The sequence below is a fragment of the Silurus meridionalis genome, chromosome 7 (assembly GCF_014805685.1).
Source record: "Silurus meridionalis isolate SWU-2019-XX chromosome 7, ASM1480568v1, whole genome shotgun sequence".
Taxonomy (NCBI): Eukaryota; Metazoa; Chordata; class Actinopteri; order Siluriformes; family Siluridae; genus Silurus; species Silurus meridionalis.
Genome location: NC_060890.1, coordinates 16,908,464 through 16,935,603, shown reverse-complemented (window position 1 = coordinate 16,935,603; position 27,140 = coordinate 16,908,464). Strand labels below are relative to the sequence as shown.

At 36.1% G+C, this 27,140-nt stretch overlaps 1 long non-coding RNA gene across 1 annotated transcript; it reads right to left on the bottom strand.

Moving 5' to 3' along the window:
* Positions 1-716: 716 nt before the first annotated feature.
* On the bottom strand, positions 717-25,358 carry LOC124389029. Its single transcript, XR_006926505.1, has 4 exons — positions 25,303-25,358; positions 17,533-17,581; positions 3,111-3,193; positions 717-861 (listed from the first exon to the last, which is right to left on the bottom strand). It is a non-coding gene; the product is annotated as an uncharacterized LOC124389029 (long non-coding RNA).
* Positions 25,359-27,140: the final 1,782 nt, after the last annotated feature.

The following is a 27,140-nucleotide window of genomic DNA, read 5'->3' as shown; positions in this document are numbered from 1 at the left end:
TTCCCTAGAATGATGAAAACACACAAAAAGCCAGGTCACCTAATAATCCCTATACTAAGAATATCAAATTCTGAAACATTGAACAGGCCATGGAATTACAGATCGGAGTTATTGACAGATATAATGCTGGGTTAACATCATGTTAGATATAATTGAAATCTCTTCCACAAAAAAAGAATTGGATGATCCTAAATGTGTATTGGTGAATGGTAGATAGCTCCAAATGAACATTTAGTAGTGTATCTTTAGAGCATTTTATAAATCATCCATTAAGAAACACAAATAAGACCATGATGACAACAGAGCAGAAGTCAAACAAAACAAAATCAGGATTTTCAATTTTATATAAGAAAAAAGCTGCCCCTCCTTCAGCTAACCTAAAATCAATAATTGAAATATGGCATGTGCAGGCAAAGGTTAAATGCCTCTGTTAATTTCATTAAGTGAATATTCGACTTAATTTATATTTGAGTGTAACCAAAGATTCTGACTTCAATTAAAAAGGTTAATGTAATTGAAAAAATGTTGAAAGACTAATATCCCTTTCCATGTTCTATTGCTGATATGTGTCCAGCATTATAGAATCTATAAGCCAAGATTCTTTACACTAAAAATATATGGTTTTAAAGAACATTTCTGTAGCATGTGTGGCACATTTATGAACACATGGATCTGGTGTGCCAAAATATAGCACCAGGTGCTCTGGACTGATGAGTTAAAAATATATATAAAAAATAATATTTGGTTGTAGCAGGAGGCAAGGTTTCTTTGCCAAAGGGATGGAAAGCAGTACAAAAATGAGTGTCTGCTGACAACAATAAAAGCATGATGAAGTTTTCTTGCAAGCTTGGAGGTGCATTTCTGCAAATGGAGTTGGAGATTTGGTCAGGATTAATGTTGTCTTCAATTCCAAAAAATACAGGCAGATATACAGTGAGGAAAATAAGTATTTGAACACCCTGCTATTTTGCAAGTTCTCCCACTTAGAAATCATGGAGGGGTCTGAAATTGTCATCGTAGGTGCATGTCCACTGTAAGAGACATAATCTAAAAAAAATAAATCCAGAAATTACAATGTATGATTTTTTAACTATTTATTTGTATGATACAGCTGCAAATAAGTGTAGTTTTTCACCAGGTTTTCACACACTGCAGGAGGGATTTTGGCCCACTCCTCCACACAGATCTTCTCTAGATCAGTCAGGTTTCTGGCCTGTCGCTAAGAAACACGGAGTTTGAGCTCCCTTCAAAGATTCTCTATTGGGTTTAGGTCTGGAGACTGGCTAGGCCACGCCAGAACCTTGATATGCTTCTTACAGAGCCACTCCTTGGTTATACTGGCTGTGTGCTTCGGGTCATTTTCATGTTGGAAGACCCAGCCTCGACCCATCTTCAATGCTCTAACTGATTGAAGGAGGTTGTTCCCCAAAATCTCGCAATACATGGCCGCAGTCATTCTATCCTTAATACAGTGCAGTCGCCCTGTCCCATGTGCAAAAAAACACCCCAAAGCATGATGCTACCACCCCCATGCTTCACAGTAGGGATGGTGTTCTTGGGATGGTACTCATCATTCTTTTTCCTTCAAACACGTTTAGTGGAATTATGACCCAAAAGTTCTATTTTGGTCTCATGTGACCACATGACTTTCTCCTATGACTCCTTTGGATCATCCAAATTGTCATTGGCAAACTTAAGACGTGCCTGGACATGTGCTGGTTTAAGCAGGGGAACCTTCCGTGCCATGCATGATTTCAAACCATGACGTCTTAGTGTATTACCAACAGTAACCTTGGAAACGCTGGTCCCAGCTCTTTTCAGGTCATTGACCAGCTCCTCCCGTGTAGTTCTGGGCTGATTTCTCACCTTCCTTAGGATCATTGAGACCCCACGAGGTGAGATCTTGCATGGAGCCTTAGTCCGAGGGAGATTGACAGTCATGTTTAACTTTGCTAATGATTGCTCCAACAGTGGACCTTTTTTCACCAAGCTGCTTGCCAATTTCCCCGTAGCCCTTTCCAGCCTTGTGGAGGTGTACAATTTTGTCTCTAGTGTCTTTGGACAGCTCTTTGGTCTTGGCCATGTTAGTAGTTGGATTCTTACTGATTGTATGGGGTGGACAGGTGTCTTTATGCAGCTAACGAACCTCAAACAGGTGCATCTAATTTAGGATAATAAATGTAGTGGAGGTGGACATTTTAAAGGCAGACTAACAGGTCTTTGAGGGTCAGAATTCTAGCTGATAGACAGGTGTTCAAATACTTATTTGCAGCTGTATCATACAAATAAATAGTTTAAAATCATATATTGTGATTTCTGGATTTTTTTTTTTTTAGATTATGTCTCTCACAGTGGACATGCACCATGACAATTTTAGACCCCTCCATGATTTCTAAGTGGGAGAACTTGCAAAATAGCAGGGTGTTCAAATACTTATTTTCCTCACTGTATATCCCTCATGCAGTACCATCTAGAATGCATCTGATTTCCCCTAAATTTCTAATGAAGCAGGACAACGACCCCAAAAATTTAGCCAATGCCATTAAGAGCTATCTTCAGCATACAGACAAACAAGGCATCCAAGTAATGGTTTGGCCCCCACAGAGCCCTGATCTCAACATCATCAAGTCTGTCTGATATTACATGAGACAGAGCATTTCTTCACACCTGCCTAAAACTTTTTTTTCCACAGTACAGCACACACACACACACACACACACACACACACACACACACACACACACACACAATACAAATGTCTCATAGTCCTATAGGATTTAACCATTAAGAAAGCACCATATCAGATTTTATTCAACATATTTTGTACAAAACCATTACAAAATGACCAGTTTATTTTAATGAAAGCAAAACATTAATTATTTAGTCCATTACTATTTTATTAATCAATGTTTAATAAACCATTATAATTATTTACTGTACAGTATGTCCCAGGACTGATTTACTTATTCTTTAAGCAAAAAAATTATTAAGTACTTCAATCTGTTAAACAGATAAATTACACAATTTTTCAGAGTAGGTATGAAAGAGCACAAGCAAGTCAAACATGTAAACAAAAACAAGCAAAATAAAAATAAATCATTAAAAGCTACCTTAAAGCAAGCATTGTTGTAGAGGAAATTGTATCCGCAGCAGTTTGAGAGAATGACGGTATTGCCCACTCAGTCCTCATCACCTTTATTTGATAGAAGCATATGAGAGAGACATTATGTTCTTATTGACAAGGATAACCAACCATGTTAGCATTGTTCTAGAAATAATTTTTGAAGGGCATCTGGGGTAGAACTAATGTGATAAGAATTTTAGGGGAACAATGAACAAAGGGCAGATTGATCAAAGGAGAGTGATGGAGGGAGACCACAGATCACCTTGATGGGTGTGTGTGTGAGGTGTCTTACCTCTGAGAAAGTCACACTCCACAATGTAAAGTCATATTCTCTATGAGCCATTTCCTGAACCAGTATGTTTCATTCATTCATCTTCAGTCATCGATTTATCATGGTCAGGTTTACAGTGAATATGGAAAACACTGAGAGCATTGTAGGAGAATTCACACCTAGGTCCAGTTTAGTGTGAAAATTCTGCAACCCTGCATGTTTTTGCAAGGTGGGAGGAAACCCACATGACTACAGGAAGAACTGCAAAATGCCACACAGAGCTCAGAATTGAACCAGTGACCCCAGAGCTGTGAGGCAGCAACACTACCATGCTAATTCTGTATCAGAATGTTCTTGAATCACAAAATCCCCAGATTACTAATCATGCATTATAATGATCTCAAATACAAGAGAAAATACAGTATATTTATATGACACAATACATTACATTTATTTTACAGGATATTGGTATGTCAGCTCCTTGAAACCATTTTCCTCTCTGCACAGCTCTGTCCAGTCCAACACAGAATGTCTTCCATCCCAAGTCTGTTGTTTTTAATTCTTACTTTTCATATTTAGTGAGTTTATATATAGAAAGACTTCACACAAGAGGCAGTCTAAAAGGCTTTTCTTCAGTTTAATTTGTGAATGATTCAGAACCTTTCTGAGTCACTAAAAGTTATTTTCTATTGAGCTGCACAGCTTGTCAAGGTTCAGCATCAAATGCAAACCAAGGGCTAGATCCTGGCCAAGTGCATTTGTCAGCTTGCTATCATGTAATACTACCCGCGAAAGTAGGAGTTTCTCTTGAGGTTATCTGTTGATGACTAGTGACAGGGAGGAACGCTACTAAAAAAGATGTTGAAATGACATTTAACATAAAAAATATGTGATGTGTGGCACTACTTTGTGCTTCTTCTCTCTCTCTCTCTCTCTCTCTCTCTCTCTCTCTCTCTCTCTCTCTCTCATATACACACACACACACACACACACACACACACACACACACACACACACACACTGAACTAGTAGACACAGCTAGTTTGTTTAAATAGCAGCGTGCACTAAAACACGAGCTGTAATGCATGAATCTTCATCAAAAGAATAAAAAGAAATAAACTTAAATTAGTGACAAGATTTTCACTAAATTTTATAGTATTGTTACATTTCTGTGTGGGTGACAGACATTTAAAATCTTACCAGATTATGTTAAAAAGTGAACTGGATTTATTTAAGGAGTATCTTAATAGATAATTAAGTTTACATGGATTGCAGAAAAAAAAACTTTAATGTAAATGTATTAATAGAATAAATATTTCCCTGAATAAAACTGTCACGCTGCCTTACTAATTAAGTACAAAATGAGATCTGAGTGTAAGTTGGAGATAATTTTACTATTGAACATGCATACTAGTAAATTGACTCTGGCCATTAATTATGATGATTTATTTAAGTTTGCATTTGGCCACTGAATTGTCTGGATTTTCGTTTGTCTCAGCCCAAGCTAAAAGGTTCCTGGGCAGGAAGCATAACCAAATAAATCATTAGTACTTTGGTACTGAGGAGATAGCTTCAAAATGCAGGACCACAGCAAGAAAAGCCTTTTTTAAGAAAAGCCATTTTCTCAATTTAGTTTTTCCTCATTCAGTGGACTCAAGGTCTCATTTAGCTCCTAGCCAAAAGGAAAAATACTTAAAGAGCATGTAGGAACAGGTGTAGACTCTCATTACCCACCCATTCACTTTCCGACTCACTTCACAGTCCACACTTGACTATACATGTGCTGTTACCAAGGACTATAGTAGTACACTTCACAATACATTGTGAAGGATTTATATGTATTTGGTTCTTAAACATCATATTTCTCTATATACTTTCCCCTTATTATTTAAATATCATGACATGACATTTATCTTTGCACAGATTTTGACTCTGTGCAACAAATCTAACTATTAAAAAATTACCATATGTCCTGAAAGTCAATTAGCAGTCTTTTGAAATGTGCTCATATGGAAAGTCTTTCATATGCGATGATAGTGTTTCACGATGCTTTTAGAGACTCCTGCAATAACACTTCACATCTGTTCTCACAAATAATTTTTGCTGCCTTGATTAAGACAAAGAAATTCTAGACAAACAAAACTATTGTGCATTCTGCTGGTGCTGGGGCAAAGTGTTTCTAAAATTATATAAATAAATTAGCAGAAAATGTATTGTGCAAATTAATCAATGTTGACCAGAAATGTTATTTATTAAAATAAAAATGTAGGGGTGTAATTATAATTATAATCTATTTTAATTCATTCAAATTATTATCAAATAAATAGTTAACAAAAATCGGTTATTTTTCTTGTATTTATTGTGAAAATCAAGCTTTCTTGTATGTGTTACAATTAAAATATCCTTACTTTTCCTACAGTGCTAATAAAGCCATGCTACAGCAGTGCATGGAGCCACCAGCTGGCACTAATTATGCTAAAAGTTTCTAAATTTAGTTTGGGGCTCTGTAGCCTAAAGTAAAATGATTCCAGTATATGTACCTGCATAAATGGCACAGTAATATGATTGTTCAATTAGCAGAGTGACCAGGAAAAAAGTGATTTGATCATTAGTTATTTTGTTTTTAAACACAAAAAGTTCAAATTTATAATCAGTGATTGAGAGTAGTTGGATTTATAAATTTCATATGTATATTAGGATTATATGTTTGTGAATTTAACATTTAGTGCTGACCTGGCTAAGTCACAATTTTTATTTTTTTTTTGGAGGGGGTGGTTAAAAATGGCAGACTAAGAAGCATATGTAATTACACAATTAATAATTATATATGATAAGAATAGTGAACCATCTTCTAACCTCACCCTTGATAACTTCTCATATGAATTTATTCATGGCATTTACCACAGAATGCACTGATCTTAATATTTCCTTTAGAAAACATTGTACACTCATTACTTGTTTTCATGTGCACAATTTAAATCATCAATGTGCAAATTTTATTTGAATATACAGTAATGCATAAATGAAAGTGTCATACAATGTCAAAATGAGTGGTGATTAATAAATTTCAGCTGTGTGGGCACACATTCCCTTTCAGTACATTCCATATGCACATACAATGTCCAATTTAACATACATTTAAATACCCTAATTTATGCAAATGTTAATTTTGTTAATTGTGAATGTTATGCAAATACCGAGTCATTAAGAGTGAAGCATTCACTAGGCTATAAGGACCCAGAGGGAAAAAAAAAAGGATTTAAAGAAAGATGTTAACATGAAGAATAAAAAAATGTGTATATATTTTTACATATTATGCCAGTTTTTGAAGGTTAGTATTTTTTATATATCCTCTACACTTGCACAGTCAAGGACAAAAACTGAATCATTTTTAAATTACATTTTTAAATGTACGCCAGCAATATTCATTTCAGAACAATTTGAACAACTCAGATTTAATTAAAGAACACTTTAAATTATTAAAATTAAAAAAATGTTGGGACTCAATTATTTTAAATAAAAAATATAACCAAAAACTAAAATTAGGAAGTTAATAAACCTATCTGATATATTTTAATGCTGATAAAATTTTAATAAATCCACCTACAGTTTTCTTCATGTACATTGTGGTTATCAAGGTCATTTGCCACAGTACAGTATTTGAATTGCTACAGTAACTATATAGTGTATAGTAAATATAGAACTATGTTAACTGCTATATTAATGCAATTAAATATATGGCTCACTATCTGAAGAACATTTTAAGAATCCAGCAGAACTATTGATATTCACATCCAAAACAAAAGCATTCCAGGCTAAATGATTGACCTGATGTTTTTAAAATCATATACTAACTAACTGAATGTTTGTTTGTTTGTTTGTTTTTTTGCCTATTTCAACATACCAGGATATTACATTCCTGCCTTGCACTATCCTACAGTATCTGAGCTAGCAGAAGTATAAACAGATCACGTCTTACAACTGAATAGGTTCTTGATTTTTTTTTTTAGGTCATATCCCTGTAGATAGTAAAGTAGTCGGGTGTTCAACTGTCCTTTTTCAATGCTCTAAACCTCAGTGCTTTCTGTCCAAGCACTTTGACAGATTAAGAACAGTCATAAATTCATATGCCACTAGAGAGTGTTTCCACTTTTAAAACATTGGGGCAACGTGGCTTGGCCGTTCTGTCCAACATAAATCTTCCATCCACAGATCACTGCTCTTTTTTATTCTTTTTTACAGTACAAATACAAGTACAAATGTACAGTGCCTTGCAAAAGTATTGACCCCCCTTGGCGTTTTTCCTATTTTGTTGTCTTACAACCTGGAATTAAAATGGATTTTTTGGGGGTTTGTATCATTTAATTTACACAACATGCCTACCACTTTGAAGATGCCAAATATTTTTTATTGTGAAACAAACAAGAAATAAGACAAAAAAACAGAAATTTTGAGCGTGCATAACTATTCACCCCCCCAAAGTCAATACTTTGTAGAGCCACCTTTTGCAGCAATTACAGCTGCAAGTCTCTTGGGGTATGTATCTATAAGCTTGGCACATCTAGCCACTGGGATTTTTGCCCATTCTTCAAGGCAAAACTGCTCCAGCTCCTTCAAGTTGGATGGGTTCCGCTGGTGTACAGCAATCTTTAAGTCATACCAGAGATTCTCAATTGGATTGAGGTCTGGGCTTTGACTAGGCCATTCCAAGACATTTAAATGTTTCCCCTTAAACCACTCGAGTGTTGCTTTAGCAGTATGCTAAGGGTCATTGTCCTGCTGGAAGGTGAACCTCCGTCCCAGTCTCAAATCTTTGGAAGACTGAAACAGGTTTTTCTCAAGAATTTCCCTGTATTTAGCGCTATCCATCATTCCTTCAATTCTGACCAGTTTCCCAGTCCCTGCTGATGAAAAACATCCCCACAGCATGATGCTGCCACCACCATGCTTCACTGTGGGGATGGTGTTCTCGGGGTGATGAGAGGTATTGGGTTTGCACCAGACAAAGCGTTTTCCTTGATGGACAAAAAAGCTCAATTTTAGTCTCATCTGATCAGAGTACCTTCTTCCATATGTTTGGGGAGTCTCCCACATGCCTTTTGGCGAACGGCAAACGTGTTTGCTTATTTTTTTCTTTAAGCAATGGCTTTTTCTGGCCACTCTTCCGTAAAGCCCAGCTTTGTGGAGTGTACGGCTTAAAGTGGTCATATGGACAGATACTCCAATCTCCGCTGTGGAGCTTTGCAGCTCCTTCAGGGTTATCTTTGGTCTCTTTGTTGCCTCTCTGATTAATGCCCTCCTTGCCTGGTCCGTGAGTTTTCGTGGGCGGCCCTCTCTTGCCAGGTTTGTTGTGGTGCCATATTTCTTCCATTTTTTAATAATGGCTTTAATGGTGCTCTGTGGGATGTTTAAAGTTTTGGATATTTTTTTATAACCCAACCCTGATCTGTACTTCTCCACAACTTTGTCCCTAACCTGTTTGGCGAGCTCCTTGGTCTTCATGGTGCCGCTTGCTTGGTGGTGCCCCTTGCTTAGTGGTGTTGCTCTCTGGGGCCTTTCAGAACAGGTGTATATATATATATATATATATATATATATATATATATATATATATATATATATATATATATATATATATATATATATATATATATCATGTGACACTTAGATTGCACACACGTAGACTTTATTTAAGTAATTACGTGACTTCTGAAGGTAATTGGTTGCACCAAATTTTATTTAGAGGCTTAACAGCAAAGTGGGTAAATACATATGCACGCACCACTTTTCCGTTATTTATTTAAAAAATTTTTTTTAAACAAGTTACAGTTTTACTTCCAAGTTGTAAGGCAACAAAATAGGAAAAATGCCAAGGGGGGTCAATACTTTTGCAAGGCACTGTATATGTACAACAATCAGCCACATTTAAACCACTGAAAGTTGAAGTGAATAACATTGATTTACTTGTTACATTGGCAACTATCAAGGGCTGAGATATATTAGGCAGCAGGTGAACAGTCATTATTTACATGTAATGTTCCGTAAGCAGGAAAAATGGGTGAGCATAAGGATCTGAACAACTTTGACAAGGGTCAAATTATGATGGCCAGATAACAGTGTCAAACCATTTCCAAAATTGCAGGTCTTGTGGGATATTCCCAGTATGCAGTTGTTAAGACTTAAAAAAACATACATTCAAGTAAAACGTTGTACTACATTGTTTGCAGTACACCCCTTCACCTTTATGGCCACTGTATTCCCTAATAGCAGTTACCTCTTTTTAGTAATGGGACACAATATTTAGCAGGTGGTTACTATATGTATGTACTGCATGTACGTATGTATAGGATGCACAGTTGCACACAAAGTTTAGTTTAAAACATACAGGCTCTTCAATGAAGCAGGATAGAGGTAGTGCAATGGCTCAGGCTTGCATGAATGCTTTTGGAATGGCTTACTAATTTTTATTGATGATGTAACTCATGATGGTAGCAGCAATCATAAATTCAGCCGTCTATAGAAACATTCCTCAGCCAATTTACAGAGAAATGCATCCAGCTTAATTGGGAGGTACTTAATCTACTTCATTAGAGAAAAAAATAAGTTTTATACTGCCCATGTCACTACACTTTAACCCAACTGAGCATGCAGTCCCGTTCTAAAAAGAAGAGTGAAAATACAAACCCTTCAAAACAAACAACAACTAGCTAGATTTCTCAACACTGCACATACTGCATATACACATACACTGGCCTCCCATACACTTATTTATTAATGCAATTATTCAATCAGTCAATCATTCAGTTAATACTCACATTAAAGTCAGTGAGTTCAGTTTATACATGTTTAATATTTGACATTGCAGTGGCTGTCTGCATCAGGGGGCTAATTTGAGTACTTCATAAACTGCTGATCTCTTGGGATTTTCACACATAACAGTATCTTTAATTTACACAGAAAAAAGTTGTATATTTTGCAAAACTACTACTGTCAGGAATCTAAAGGTACAGTGGGCATGCTGTATGCAGTGTGTGTGTGTGTGTGTGGACATGTTAATATGTTACATTTTTGAACTGGTTAGAAAAGAGTCATTTGAGCTCAAATCAAGTCATATTGTCCAAAATAATTGGTACTATATGTGTTAATTAAGCTTTACGTCATATCCCTGCGCTCTATGTTCCGCTGTTGGGTGATTAACTGGAGCAGCAGACTGATCTTCACACATTTGTACACCTCCCGTCAGAGAACACTCTAATCACCTAACCAGTAAACATTTATTTACCTGCGTGTACTATTTCAGCAGTTCTTAAAAATGACCTCCTGGCATAAACACAGTGAAGCATGCCATTACTAAATAAAATATGGTACCATTTAGTAGATTTAAAAATAAATAAATGAATAATAATAATAATATTATACATAAAATAAAATATATACATATTATATATATATATATATATATATATATATATATATATATATATATATATATATATATATATATATATATATATACAGGAGTGCAGAATTATTAGGCAAATGAGTATTTTGACCACATCATCCTCGTTATGCATGTTGTCTTACTCCAAGCTGTATAGGCTGGAAAGCCTACTACCAATTAAGCATATTAGGTGATGTGCATCTCTGTAATGAGAAGGGTGTGGTCTAATGACATCAACACCCTATATCAGGTGTGCATAATTATTAGGCAACTTCCTTTCCTTTGGCAAAATGGGTCAAAAGAAGGACTTGACAGGCTCAGAAAAGCCAAAAATAGTGAGATATATTGCAGAGGGATGCAGCAGTCTTAAAATAGCCAAGCTTCTGAGCGTGATCATCGAACAATCAAGCGTTTCATTCAAAATAGTCGACAGGGTCGCAAGAAGCGTGTGGAAAACCAAGGCGCAAAATAACTGCCCGTGAACTGAGAAAAGTCAAGCGTGCAGCTGCCAAGATGCCACTTGCCACCAGTTTGGCCATATTTCAGAGCTGCAACATCACTGAGTGCCCAAAAGCACAAGGTGTGCAATACTCAGAGACATGGCCAAGGTAAGAAAGGCAGAAAGTCGACCACCACTGAACAAGACACACAAGCTGAAACGTCAAGACTGGGCCAAGAAATATCTCAAGACTGATTTTTCTAAGGTTTTATGGACTGATGAAATGAGAGTGAGTCTTGATGGGCCAGATGGATGGGCCCGTGGCTGGATTGGTAAAGGGCAGAGAGCTCCAGTCCGACTCAGACGCCAGCAAGGTGGAGGTGGAGTACTGGTTTGGGCTGGTATCATCAAAGATGAGCTTGTGGGGCCTTTTCGGGTTGAGGATGGAGTCAAGCTGAACTCCCAGTCCTACTGCCAGTTTCTGGAAGACACCTTCTTCAAGCAGTGGTACAGGAAGAAGTCTGCATCCTTCAAGAAAAACATGATTTTCATGCAGGACAATGCTCCATCACACACATCCAAGTACTCCACAGCGTGGCTGGCAAGAAAGGGTATAAAAGAAGAAAATCTAATGATATGGCCTCCTTGTTCACCTGATCTGAACCCCATTGAGAACCTGTGGTCCATCATCAAATGTGCGATTTACAAGGAGGAAAACAGTACACCTCTCTGAACAGTGTCTGGGAGGCTGTGGTTGCTGCTGCACGCAATGTTGATGGTGAACAGATCAAAACACTGACAGAATCCATGGATGGCAGGCTTTTGAGTGTCCTTGCAAAGAAAGGTGGCTATATTGGTCACTGATTTGTTTTTGTTTGGTTTTGAATGTCAGAAATGTATATTTGTGAATGTTGAGATGTTATATTGGTTTCACTGGTAAAATAAATAATTGAAATGGGTATAAATTTGTTTTTTGTTAAGTTGCCTAATAATTATGCACAGTAATAGTCACCTGCACACACAGATATCCCCCTAAAATAGCTAAAACTAAAAACTACTTCCAAAAATATTCAGCTTTGATATTAATGAGTTTTTTGTGTTCATTGAGAACATGGTTGTTGTTCAAATTAAATCCTCAAATAAAATTAATCCTCAAAATACAACTTGCCTAATAATTCTGCACTCCTGTATATATATATATATATATATATATATATATATATATATATATCTTCAAAGTAGCCACCTTTTGCTTTGATTACTGCTTTGCACACTCTTGGCATTCTCTTGATGCCTACTTTGAAGAACCTACAATATGACATATTTTCAGTTCACTTTTTTGTTATGTATATAATTCCACGTGTTCATTCATAGTTTTGAAAATAATGAAAACTCTTTGAATGAGAAGGTGTGTCCAAACTTTTGGTCTGTACTGTATATATATATATATATATTATATATACAGTACAGACCAAAGGTTTGGACACACCTGCTCATTCAAAGAGTTTTCATTATTTTCAAAACTATGAATGAACACGTGAATTATATACATAACAAAAAGTGAACTGAAAATATTTTCCAAAATATGTCATATTGTAGGCATCAAGAGAATGCCAAGAGTGTGCAAAGCAGTAATCTAAGCAAAAGTGGCTACTTTGAAGAACCTACAATATGACATATTTTCAGTTGTTTCATAGTTTTGATGCCTTCAGTGTGACTCCACAATTTTCATGAAAATAAAGAAAACTCTTTGAATGAGAAGGTGTGTCCAAACTTTTGGGCTGTACTGTATATATAATATATATAAACTTTTGGTCTGTACTGTATATATATTATATATACAGTACAGACTAAAAGTTTGACACACAAGTTTGTGTCCAAACTTTTGGTCTGTACTGTATATATATATATATATATACAGTACAGACCAAAGGTTTGGACACACCTGCTCATTCAAAGAGTTTTCATTATTATATATAATTATTATTATATATAATTATATATAATTATATTATAATTATATATAATTATTATTATATATTATATATACAGTACAGACCAAAGGTTTGGACACACCTGCTCATTCAAAGAGTTTTCATTATTTTCAAAACTATGAATGAACACGTGGAATTATATACATAACAAAAAAGTGAACTGAAAATATTTTCCAAAATATGTCATATTGTAGGCATCAAGAGAATGCCAAGAGTGTGCAAAGCAGTAATCTAAGCAAAAAGTGGCTACTTTGAAGAACCTACAATATGACATATTTTCAGTTGTTTCATAGTTTTGATGCCTTCAGTGTGACTCCACAATTTTCATGAAAATAAAGAAAACTCTTTGAATGAGAAGGTGTGTCCAAACTTTTGGGCTGTACTGTATATATAATATATATAAACTTTTGGTCTGTACTGTATATATATTATATATACAGTACAGACCAAAAGTTTGGACACACAAGTTTGTGTCCAAACTTTTGGTCTGTACTGTATATTTTATATATATATATATATATATATATATATATATATATATATATATATATATGAAATTACTGCTGAGTCTTAAATACAAATATAACCTATTTTGCAAACCGATTGTGATACTGAAAGCTAATTTTTTAACTGTTTTTCACACAGAAATGCTGTAACACTGTACACATCCCAACACTTTAAAGGTTAGCAACTGAAGCCAGTTGTATCTATTCACATACTGTACTACCATTCTATTGTAATATTCTTGTAACTGTGTCCTTCCTCTTTGCATTTGTATATACATTTGCACAATTTCCCCGCACATTTCCATAACTATATCGAGCCTTAATCACCACACATCCCTCTTGACTAAACTACTTAAGGTCCTTTCAGCTGATAAGTGAGAAGACATTAGTTAGACACTGGTAATAAGGCAATAAACTTGACAAAGACAGTCCTTCAGGGTCTGTATTTCCACTGTGGTACCAAATTTGATGTGCCAAATTAAAACTTACTGTAAAATTGCAGATTCTTTACATTTCTTGCACTGCTTACACATAATCTATCATAAGCATATTGTACTTAGAGGGTGTTTTGAAAACATACTGACTATTTTGCTCATGAATTGCTCATCATCTTGGGGCAAATTTAAACATGTCCTTTGTTTACTTAATTCATCCAAGAAAGACTTAAGATAACTCACACAACATGCAGAATATTAGGAACAGAGAAAAAGGAGTAAGAGAGAACTTTTAGATTAACTTGTGATTGTAAATTGACTTACCACTATTTTCACCTGATATTAAGATAATTGATAAAGGAAGAGCAGCCAGAATTGTAGAAGCAGGAAACAGACTGTCCGTCAGATAGTTCATTAATTATTCATATGGGCTCCTGTATTTTCTAGGTGGGTTAGTCCCATTTTTTCATTTTCTATTTTGATCAACTGTATGATCCTTTATATAATAGTAAATACATGAATTAAGTTGTATAATTTTTGATCGATTTTATTGGTTTTTTACATTTATTTTTGTTATGTTACATATAACATTGTCATATGTTTACATATGAAAAGAACGTATGACAAGGTGCATTGTGCAAAGTCTTGCAAAGAAAATGTTACATTTTATATATATACATATATACAGTACAGACCAAAAGTTTGGACACACCTGTTAAATGTTTTATATATATATATATATATATATATATATATATATATATATATATATATATATATATATATATATACAGTGCCCTCCACAATTATTGGCACCCCTGTTTAAGATGTGGTCGTGGACTTCTAAAAATTCTCCTTTTTTTTAAAACAACATAAAACCCAAATGCAAAAAAATAGAAAAATCCAACCTTTCATTGAAGTACATAACTTTGGTGGTAAAAAATCATACATTTAGAAAAAAAAAAACTTGAAATCATGTGTCCCACAATTATTGGCACCTAACAATTCCTCTGAAAAATTTAATTGTTTTTTTTTTTTAAATATATTTTTCTGTAGTTGCTAAGGTTGGTCAGGGTATCTAGGGACTTTTAATTAGTAATTCATGATTTCCTGTTTCCTGGGGTATAAATATGACGTGACACAGAGGCCTAATTCTCTTACCCATTTGTCAACATGGCAAAGACAAGAGAACACACCATTCAAGTAAGGCAGATGTGTGTCGACCTTCATAAGTCAGGCAATGGCTACAAGAAAATAGCCACTCGCCTTAACTTGCGGTATCTACAGTCAGAGGAATCATTAAGAAGTTTAAAACAACTGGAACAGTGACAAACAAGGCTGGAAGAGGTCCCAAGTTTATCTTGCCACAACGCACAGTGAGGAGGATGGTAAGAGAAGTAAAAAAATTTCCCAAGCTCACCGTCACAGAATTGCATCAAAGAGTGGCATCTTGGGGTCACAGAGTCTCCAAAACAACCATCAGACGCTCTCTACATGCCAACAAGCTGTTTGGGAGGCATGCAAGGAAAAAGCCTTTTCTCACTAACACTCACAAATGTAAACGTCTGGAGTTTGCTAAGCGGTACTGGGACTTCAACTGGGATCGTGTGCTTTGGTCAGATGAGACTAAGATTGAGCTTTTTGGCAACAAACACTCTAAGTGGGTCTGGCGTAAAACAAAAGATGAGTATGCCGAAAAGCACCTCATGCCCACCGTGAAGTATGGTGGAGGATCTGTGATGCTGTGGGCCTGTTTCTCTTCCAAAGGCCCTGGGAACCTTGTTAGGGTGCATGGCATTATGAACGCTTTGAAGTACCAGGATATTTTAAATAAAAACCTGATGGCCTCTGCCAGAAAGCTGAAGATGGGTCGTCATTGGGTCTTTCAGCAGGATAATGATCCAAAACATGTGGCAAAATCTACACAAAAGTGGTTCAGCAGTCACAAACTCAAGGTCCTCCCATGGCCATCTCAGTCCCCAGACCTCAACCCAATCGAAAACCTGTGGGGCGAGCTAAAGAGAAGAGTGCATAAGAGAGGACCCAGGACACTGGATGATCTAGAAAGATTGTGCAAAGAAGAATGGTCAAAAATCCCTCTCTCTGTGTTCTCCAATCTTGTGAAATGTTATAGGAGGAGATTAAGTGCTGTCTTGTTGGAAAAAGGAGGTTGTACAAAGTATTAACATCAGGGGTGCCAATAATTGTGGCACACATGATTTCAAGTTGTTTTTTTTTCTAAATGTGTGATTTTTTTACCACCAAAGTAATGTACTTAAATAAAAGGTTTTTTCTCTTTTTTTGCATTTGGGTTCTATGTTGTTTTAAAAAAAAGGAGAATTTTTAGAAGTCCACGACCACATCTTAAACAGGGGTGCCAATAATTGTGGAGGGCACTGTATATATATATCACCAGTTATTTATTTTATTTAAGTAAATAAAAAAAAAAATAGAAAAAGAAAAAAGAACCACAAACATTGTACAATGTTTGCAACATTCTGTAACATCCTGGTCAAGTTTGCGGGAATTGTGTCAGGATTAAAAGGCGAAGGTGCAAGCAGACAATATCAAGCAAAGAGAAAACGCTCAACCAAAATGTAAAACAAGAATCATAAACATGAACTGTGGAAACAAAGCAAAAAGGCATAGATACTAAAAGCAATAATGCCGCATGCACAAATCAACAAATGACAATTACAACAGAAGCCTGACAACTAGATACTGAAAAACTAGATCTTAAATCATGTTGCTAATCAAAATGAAACAGTAAACAGTGAGTGATTAGTGACATGTTTGGGCTGATAGATTGTATAGTTATTTGCCCCTTTGGTGATGACAAGTTGATAATACATTTCCTTGTTGATGTTACAATATATACAAGCAATAAACAAACAAACAAAAAACCCTATTTCCTCAGGTATTTACAAGGTGAAATGTAAGAGCTATAACTGAAAAAAGCAAAAAGAGAAGTCATTTGGGAAGCACACAATCAAGAAGCTTTGTGTCAGAATGGGTTTATAATTGGCATCTTCTTCAGTACTTTTTCTCTGACAGTAGCTGGCGGGGTTCGAGACATGAGTGTCTCTCCGGCTGCTATTCCAAAAACAACCTTCCAACATTTGCCGTTTAATTATTAAGTTGCCAATTTCATTCTGGCACTATCCAGGAGGGAGAAATTTCTTAATCTACTTTTTTGGGTAATTTCTTATTGAACATACAGATCCAAGTCAGTGACCCAGAGCATGTGTGTATATCTATTGGGGTTATCCTACTTGGATGAACATAATCACATTGTTCTTAGAAATGCAAATGTTTATACTGACCAGTTTCAGAAGAATTGCAGAGTGCAGGATCTCTTGCAACTGTTACCCTCTGCAAAATAAAAAGTTCATAAAGTTTATATGAAGTTTATATATAGAATAAAAACATTTAAAAGAAGTTATCCGTATTGCCTAACAAATCTCAGACTCAAAACGATGCTTTATTGAGTGTAGACATTTTGTGCATAGAGAACTAAAGCTCCTAGCTTGTGTCTGCATAATATCATGCATCATTTTTCTGCCACTACTTGATTGACCGATTGGAAAACTGCATAAATGAGCAGGTGTTCCTATTAAAGTGGACAGAGAGTAGCAGAATGAGCAAGTATTTAACAAGCATTTTTTATTATTATTTTTGTATGGTGCACACCACGACAGACATTTCATTCTCCACACCAAGTATCAATCTTACTGACAGCTTATACTCCAGCAAACAAGGTACTTTGACATCTAATATTAATCATAGTTTGTGTAATAAACAGCAGTGCTGTTTCATCTCTGTACACCTCCAAAGCCAAGTATACATAAAACTGACTAAAACTAGACAATAATAACAAATGATATGTAATTTTAAAGAAAAATATTTATGGTTAATAAATTCTATAAGCTTTACAATTTTGAAGAAACACAAAACCATGTGGTCTATTTGAAATATTAGCTTTTTATTAAAAAAGTCATCGGTTTTTACATTTTTTACAGTTGAATATTCGAATCTTTTACACACTACTATTTAAGTGTTTTGATTACAAACAACATAATTCGTTATTAGTTATTTTTTAACAATAAAATACATTTAGTAATATTAAATACAATATTGGACAAACACAACATAATGGTGCAAGGTTAAGAAAGTCCTCCTAAACCCATCCAAAACTAAAAAACTAATTGTAATTTGTTGATTTTCAGATGCTACAGTATAATAATTTAATCATGGATTTCAAGCTACAGATCAGCAGCATGCTTTATTAGAAACTGCATATAAATAAAAAAAAAAACAAGAAAGACCAACAGAAACCCTACTTCTCAGAAAACCGCAGATGTACTGTATGGAGTAAAAAAGACGCTGCTGATACAGTTCTACTTTGCAATCTCCCAAAGCATACTGACATAATCCATCACTGTCTAGTATTGCAATACTGACTGACACGAAGAGGAAAGTTGAGTGCATTGTGTGCAAGGTCTCAAAAACTATCAACATGATCTCCCATCAGTGCAATTCCTGTAAATCAAGTGTGTCAAGAAAAAGAATTTACAAGGGTCCCCTGACCCCTCCAACCTCAGCCCCTTACTTCCAGCAAAAAATACAGACTGTTGATGACTAAAGAAACAGCTTTCAGTTTCCTGTGATATCAGGAAACTCAAAACTTACAACGTTGGACCGTTGTAGTTGCAGTTTCTACATTCTCCTGATCCCTCATTTATAAATGGTGTGTACACATGAATATATGCATAAATCATGCGCATTAATTTTCAATGCAAAATGTCGGATTTATCAAAATTAATGTTTGCTATATTAAACAAGTTGTAATCATCATAAAAGGCTGACAGTTGGCATGTTAATAAAGGAAGCATGGATAATCTCACTTTGGAGGATATTACAGCTCATGCCATTTGGTGAGCTTGTGTTTAAAGGGACAAAGCCATTTTTTACTAAAACTCTGATGCTCTCATCTGGGCTCTATCTGTGATAGACAGGTGTTTAAACCAGGGCAGGTTTTCTAATCTTGCACTCAACGTTGCCAGGGTGGGCTCTAGATTTGGCAAAACCCTGAACAAGTTAGACTGTTTGTTAAAGGTGAGTGAATGTGTTGTGCCATATCTGTGATGCACTATATAGCCATGGCCACAAATATTAATTTTCACAAAAACTGCTGCCTCAGTTTCTATGATGGCAATTTGCATATACTCAAGAACAGTGTTGGGCAGTAACGTGTTACAGTAATGCAGTTACTTTTGACAGTAACTAATACTGTAACACGTTACTTTTTAAATAAAGTAACTCCGTTACTGTTACCGTATGGTGCGTTGTCCGTTACTATTTTAAATGAATTAATTTTGGCTGAAGTGTAGCCTACAGTCTAACCTGTTTACAGCAGCGACGCATTGTTGGATTGGTGGATGAACCACTGTATACACGAAGACGCACTGTGGGCGTGTCTCCGTTTATTCAAGTATGTGCAGCAGTAATGGCGAGTCAAGGCGAGAGCAAGACAAGTTTCTCAAAGTGGAAATATGCTCATTATTTCACTTTAGTTGAGCATAAAGACAAAAACTTTTTAGTCAAATGTAAGCTGTGTCTTTCTGGTTCGAAGGTCGTGTCTACTGTGATAGAAGCAACTCCAATCTGTCGAAGCTCCTCCAGAAACTCCATGCCTTGACGAAGCTAGAAGCTAGAAGCTAACCCGGTGTTCTGTTGTACATTGTTGATAGTTTTCATACTTAAGCTGTGAAAGAAACATTTGTAAGAGCTCAACACAACAGCTTTTATGATGCAGAAGCCACTTTAGTTTTTGATTGTGAATATATTATTCAGCTTGTTTTGTTATTTATTTCAGAAATCCTTGTGATATATTCAGTTTTGCTGGACTTAAATAAAATTGTGTTTAAAAATTTCTTTGTGGTAAAGTCAGTTTTGTGTTTGTATAGACCATAACGCATAAAAGGGCATTAATGGGAACATTATAGAACGTTCTTTAAAAAAGTAACTAAAAAGTTACTTTTAACAGTAACGCATTACTTTTTGTTGTAAGTAGTTAACAAAGTATTTAAGTTTCTTTTTGAATGTAGTAACTAGTAACTGTAGTTACTATTTCTTAGTAACTAGCACAACACTGCTCAAGAATGTTATAAAGAGTGATCAGATGCATTAATTAATTTGCAATTATTTGAAAAGTCCCTATTTGCTATGAAAATAAGCTTAATTTAAAAATAAATAAATAAAATACATATTTTCACTGCATAACAGCTATGCCACTAAAGGACCAGCTGACATTATGTCAGTGATTCCCTCATTAACGAAGGGTGTTGAGGACAAGGCTGTAGATCACTCTGGCATGCTGATTGAGTTAGAATTACAGACTGAAAGCTTTAGAAAAGAGGGTGCATGAAATCATTGTTCTTCCTCTGTTATGTAGCATCTGCATAGGATCATTTATTGATCAGTTGGGTTTCATGTCCCAGATATCCCTTTTAACCTTTGACATTTGCATATAATTTACAGACTGAGCCTCAGTCTACATTGAAATCAGGGCCCAATGCTCCCAATACACAACACACAATTTTATTTAGGTTATAATGAATTCTTACAAACTTTGTATGATATATGCATGTGTTGTATGTATTTGCTATTTATTATATTAGCTCAGTTACAACTTTATATTGGAATTAGTTACACTCTAAAGGCTTATATTCAGATGTATCAATATATCTCTGTCATAATGCTGTCTATTCATTTCTTGCTCGGTATCAAGATGATCTGTTCTCTGTTTCCTAAACAATAGTGTATGCTATGTGATTATGACGTGCATCATACTCTTTTTACTTTATATTGTGTAAAACTTCAGCAGTTCTCCATAAACTGAGACAAAAAAAAAATCAGCTCATAACTCCATGTCTTGTATTGGCTATTCCACTAAAGATAGCTGTGGATAGGGGATCATTAAAATGCCCTAAACTCATAACCCTCCTTTGAGACATTTTTTCCCTTAAAGAACTCTATCTATTCACCAGGGACTCTGATCTTTAGGAGAACTTGACAAAGCATCCAACTTACTCCTAACAGAGCTACGAAGAACCTCCTTTGTTTGACACATCCAGTCTCTTGTTCAGCAACAAAGCTAATGCAAGTAACTGTTTACCAATTATCTAGATGTGTGTTTAAGTTTGGGCACCTTTATTTAGATTTCTTTGATGATTCTTATTAGTTTGTGATCAATTGAGGTTAAGCTTGCCATTTCTTTTCTCCTCTCTCTCTCTCTCTCTCTCTCTCTTTTCTTACTTCCTCTCTCTAGGTTTGTTTGTATTTAGTTTAGTCCTATCTTACCTGTAGATTAAATGCCTTATATTCACAAGTGATTGTCTCTATTTGCTGCTCTCAATTCAAAGTCACTGAATACTGATTCTGCTACATGCTAAGTTACAGTATAAAGTAGGGAGTTGTTCTTTCTTGGCCAGGGAGATAACCTTTCCCAGAATTGATAAATTATCTTGCTGCCTGCTTGGTGGACAAACAGATCAAATAATTGTAACATTGATTCTATTACTGTTAATTTTAAGATCTAATCTAAATATTTATCATTAATTATAACCCATTATAATTACTCATAGATTTCCCTTTTGCAAGCTAATTCGCTACAATTACCTGCAAGGAAACGTGCCGTCATCATTGCTTAGCCCAAACGGGTTTTACATGGCAAGGCTTTTGCTGCTAGTAAGATTGCACCTTCTGAAGAAGGCTTCAGGCACCCAAGTAAGTCCAGCAAACACCAGAACTGTCTCCTAAAGTTGATCCAGCTGTGGGATCGGGGCACCACCAGTGCAGAGCTTGCTCAGCAGGCAGGAGTGGTAAAAAGGTAAAGGAATAAGACTACTGAGGTACTTGGGGTAAAGTCATTTTCTCTGCTGAATATCCTTTTCAGTTGTTTGGAGAATGCAAAAAAAAAAAAAATAAATAAAAGCTTGTCCAGATAAGAAATGTTGACCCCTACCATCAGTCCTGTGTCAGTAAAGCATCCTGAGAACATTCATGTGTGGGGTTGCTTCTCAAACAAGGGAGTGGGCTCACTCACAGTTTTGCCTAACACCACATCTATGAATAAAGAATAGTACAAAAACATCCACAGAGCAAAACTTCTCCCAACCACCCAAGAACAGTTTTGGTGGCAAACAATCATTTTCCCCACACGATGCAGCACCATCCATAAAGCAAAAGTGAAAACTAAGTAGCTTGGAGCACAAACATTGAAATTTGGGTCCATGGTGAGTCCCTGCCCAGACTTTATTCGGATTGAAATTGTGGTCAATTCTCAAGAGGTAAAGGGACAAAAAAAAACCCCCACAAATTCTGACAATCTCCAAGCATTGATTTTGCAAAAATTGGCTGCCATCAGTCAGGCTGTGGCCCAAAAGTTTGACAACATGCCAGAGCGGATTGCAAAGGTCTTGAAAAAGAAAAAGGTCAACACTACAGATATTGAATCTTTGCATAAACTTAGTATTTTGGTTTTTAATATCTTAAATGTCAATTAAAGCCTTCAACATTTATGGAATTCTTGTAATTATACCATAGTAACATCTGACAAGAATATCCAGTATAGCAGTGATTGAAATAACCAGAGTGAGAGAGAAAGCATGAGATATAACCAGGCCACTGTCACGGATAGACCAGGCATCAGAAACCGGGAATAAAACAAATGTCTTTTATTGTCTCAAAACACACACACACACACACACACACACACACACACACACACACACAAGAGAGGTGACTGGAGCAAATGGTAAACTTAACTGAATGCTTCCTTAAAAGGGTAGCCAGAAACATGGACACATAGGTAGCGTGGGCACACAGGGACCCAGAGCAGTAGGAAGTCCAGGTGCTCTATGGTCGTAACTGGTAGATTAGACCGTGAGTAAAGGGGAATAGGAACCTTATAAAGGGGACAGGTAAATGGGGAACAGGTGTAGCTGATTAGTAGCGGGGCGAGGCTGAGTGAGAATGTGAGCCTTGGAGGGAGGCTTGGCTGGTGGTTCTCTGACATCTACAAGCTTGTGATTGCTTTTTTTTTTCTGTTATGTTTTTTAGTTTAGATTCTGAATGTGTGCCAACAAATGTGGTGAAAATTAACACAAGTGTGAAATTTTCCCCTGACCATGTGGTATCTTTGCTACATACATGTTTTAAAAATTTCAAGGAAAATGGATGTTATTACAACACCAGTGAAAGCCTTAATCTGGAATGGGATGTATATATTTGATTGGTCAGGTGACCACAAACTTTTGGTCATATTGTGTATCTGGACTAGCTGTGCATGTCCAACTCATCTCTGTTAGAGTGTTAAAAAAAATAAATATGAAGTTGGAGTTAATGGGGAAACATTAATTGAGCCACAGCCACACACCTTACTCGTGTGTGTAGAGTAGGTGAGATGAACTGGGAACGCAGACAGTGGGTCAAACCACTGTGAGGAAGGGGAGGGGGATCTCAACTGTTTCTAAATGCAGTTTTTCCGATTGTTTTTTTTCTTTCTACTTACACAATTATTTAGATATACATACATATATTTTTCACAATAGAGAGTGCAATATTTTTAAATACTCCGTCCCCCCTGGGATTTACGCCCATGACCAGCAAATCCACTTCTGAATGTCTGGGAAAAAAACAAAATGAAGACTTTGGAGTGGCCTAGTCAAAGTCCTGACCTGAAACCTATTGAGTATCCACATGCAGTTGCATGACCTTAAAAATGTGATTCATGTTTGAAAACCCTTAAATGTGGTTGAACTAAAATGCTTGATTGCAGTTGTTGCTGCTAAGGGTGGTCCAACCAGTTATGAGGTTTATTGGGCAAACACTTTTTCACACAGGGCCATGTAGTTTTTGATTTTGTTTTCCCTCAATAATAAAAACCTTCATTTAAAAACTGCATGTTGTGTTTCCTTATGTTATCTTTTACTAATATTTAAATTTGTTTGATGATCTGAATCATTAACGTGTGACAAACATGCAAAGAAATCAGGAAGTGGGCAAACACTTTTTCACACCACTGTAAATATGAAAAGGAACTATGGTGAAATTAACTGCAATGATACAAGAAAAAAATTACAATTAATTCACTTAAAGAATATAGTAAATGGCAAAATGCATAGTGTGTCAAGTAAAGAAGAAAAGGAAAAAACCCAAGCACTATCTCAATTTTCCCTGAATTGTTATGGAACTCTTAACACCGTATTCCTATTACAATTCACACACTGTTCTAACAGAGGGAAGAAAAATGAGTCTGAAAAAAAATGGTCCTGATATATAATGCAAAATATCTCTCCATTGCGAATGCTTCTAGAGTCAGACACACAGGTGCCCCTGCTACATAATTCATGTGACTTTCAATCCTCACACTGGCCTGATTTCCTCTGAAGCCTCATCTGCTGAAATTGGTCCACTGTTTTCTGATTGCTCCTCTTGCTCACCCACACACAGTTAATTTATGTCTTGAATTTGGCTACAGAGAGAAAAACTGATTTAGTTACTGGGTTTGAAGTCAAGACCACTACTGGTAAGACATAGAACTAGAAAAACAAAGTTAAAACGATCAAATCTTTGGTAGCTAAGCCAAGACTAAACCCTTGAGTAAGGTGTGGCAAACAATGTGGTTTATTTTGATCTCTTTATTTCTGGCCACAGATGGAACTGAATATTCGATTTGCATTTACAGTTAAGTTATAGCAATACAGTAGTATATCAGTGTTTATATAATGTTTTTAGTTAGAACAGTAGCTTGCTATGTTTAAACCAATTAGCCTACTAGAAAACTAGTCATTACAATTAAATCAATCATGTATAGTTGCAGCAAAGTGCAGAAAAAGATTTAAGCAGTATTACTGCTATATAATCCAAAAATCTTTTAAAATTTGCTAAATCATGCATATGTTAGCCAGCAGCTACAGGCACAGTAACGCTAAATTAACCATTACAGTAAGTGAAAATGTGAACTTAATTCTGTGATTTTAACCATTGCATGATTACTACTGCCATTTCCATGTGCAGGGCTTACTCACTTATATTGAAGGTGTAACCAGCTCAATCTTCAGTGTGCTTTAGCTCTATCCTGAATCTCCTCTCTTCTGGTAAGATATATTCTAACTTTGTATATCTATTTAACTCAGTTGATTCTAGAGTGTTGGTCTGTGCTTATTAGTTTGGTCAGGTGATTAATCAAGGGTAGTTTCAATCTCACTTGAGGTGTGAATTGTGGGCAGGGCTTACTCACTTATATTGAAGGTTGTAGGTAGCCCCCATAATTAGGTAGCCCCTTAAAGCCAGTAACTCTTAGTGTTGTTTAGAAAGTCTTATTTGTACTTTTTCTTACTGTTTTTAAAAACACATTGATCTCAAACTGGGAGATCAGTCATGTGCCTCAAACCCATCTCTGTAGTCATCTCTTACAGACACAGACGTTCCTATCCACAGAACTGATGTCACATCGCCAGTAACCTCATCTACCCTCCCCTGTTGTCTCAGTCTCAAACAGCGGTGGTAGGTGGGCTCTGGAATTGTCAGTCTGCTGTAAGGAAAGCTGACTTTATCACAGGCTTGAATTCCCACTACACCTTTGACTTTCTGGCACTTACTGAGACCTGGATATCCCCACAGAACACTGCTACACCAGCTGCTCTGTCTTCTGCCTATGCTTTCTCAAACTCACCAAGAGAAACTGGTAGAGGTGGTGGTACAGGTCTACTTTTATCACGGAGATGGTGTTTCACACCTCTCCCTTTGTCTCATCTAACCATGTCTTCTTTTGAATTTCATGCAGTTTCAGTTACCTCTCCTATCAACCTTTTCATCATTGTCATCTACCACCCTCCTGGTCCCCTTGGAGAGTTCCTAGAAGAGATGGACACGCTCCTTAGTACTTTCCCCTCTGACAGCACCCCTCTGACAGTCCTTGGTGACTTCAACCTCCCATCGGACAAACTTCAGTCATCTTGCCTCTTGCCTTTTCTGAATACCTTCTTCTTGACATATAACAGCTGCCCTCCAACTCACAAGGGAGGAAATGTCCTGGACCTGGTTTCCACCCGCCCTACTCCAGCTACAGACATGACTGCCACTCCACTTCCAATCTCTGATCATCAACTGGTTTCCTTTTTAATCACTCTTCCTATTCAACCTAAAAATAATTTACATGTCTCTCTTATCCGTCCTAACCTTTACTCTATCTCTCCCTCCTCTGTAGCTTCAAATCAAATCAAATCAAATTTTATTTGTCACAAACACATACATACAGGGTACGACATGCAGTGAAATGCTTTTGACGACGGTCCGGCATGAGGGAATAAAATAGGGTAAAAAAGGAGAATAAAAAATATAAAAAATATAAATATAATAACAAAATTTAAAGAAAAATATAATAAGAAAGAAGGCAGATAAATAAGATGTAGAGATATATAAATATATATGTATATATACGTACATATACATATACACATATATACACATACATATACATATATATACACATACACTGAAAATGTACACAGAAAATGTTTATGGCAGTGTGCAGTTAGCCAGTAAACAACAGTAAACAAGTTATGATTGACCATGAGTGTCCGTGTGCAGTGAGGTGTGGTGTAAAGTGTCCTTGTGCGGGATGGTGTGGTATAAGAAAAGAGAATATAAAAAAATATGAAATAAATATGAAAAAGAAAATGAAAAAGAAAATATGAAAAAGAGATGGAATGTAAAGTGCACTGTGCTGTGCAAGTCCAGTGTATAATGTGCCGTAGCACGAAAAGTGTGGTTGTGCAGGGGAAAAAATGGTGATGATGGAGAGTGGGCCAGTTTTTAGATCCTGGGTGTTTCCTGGTTTAAACTCCGAATGGCCTGCGGGAAG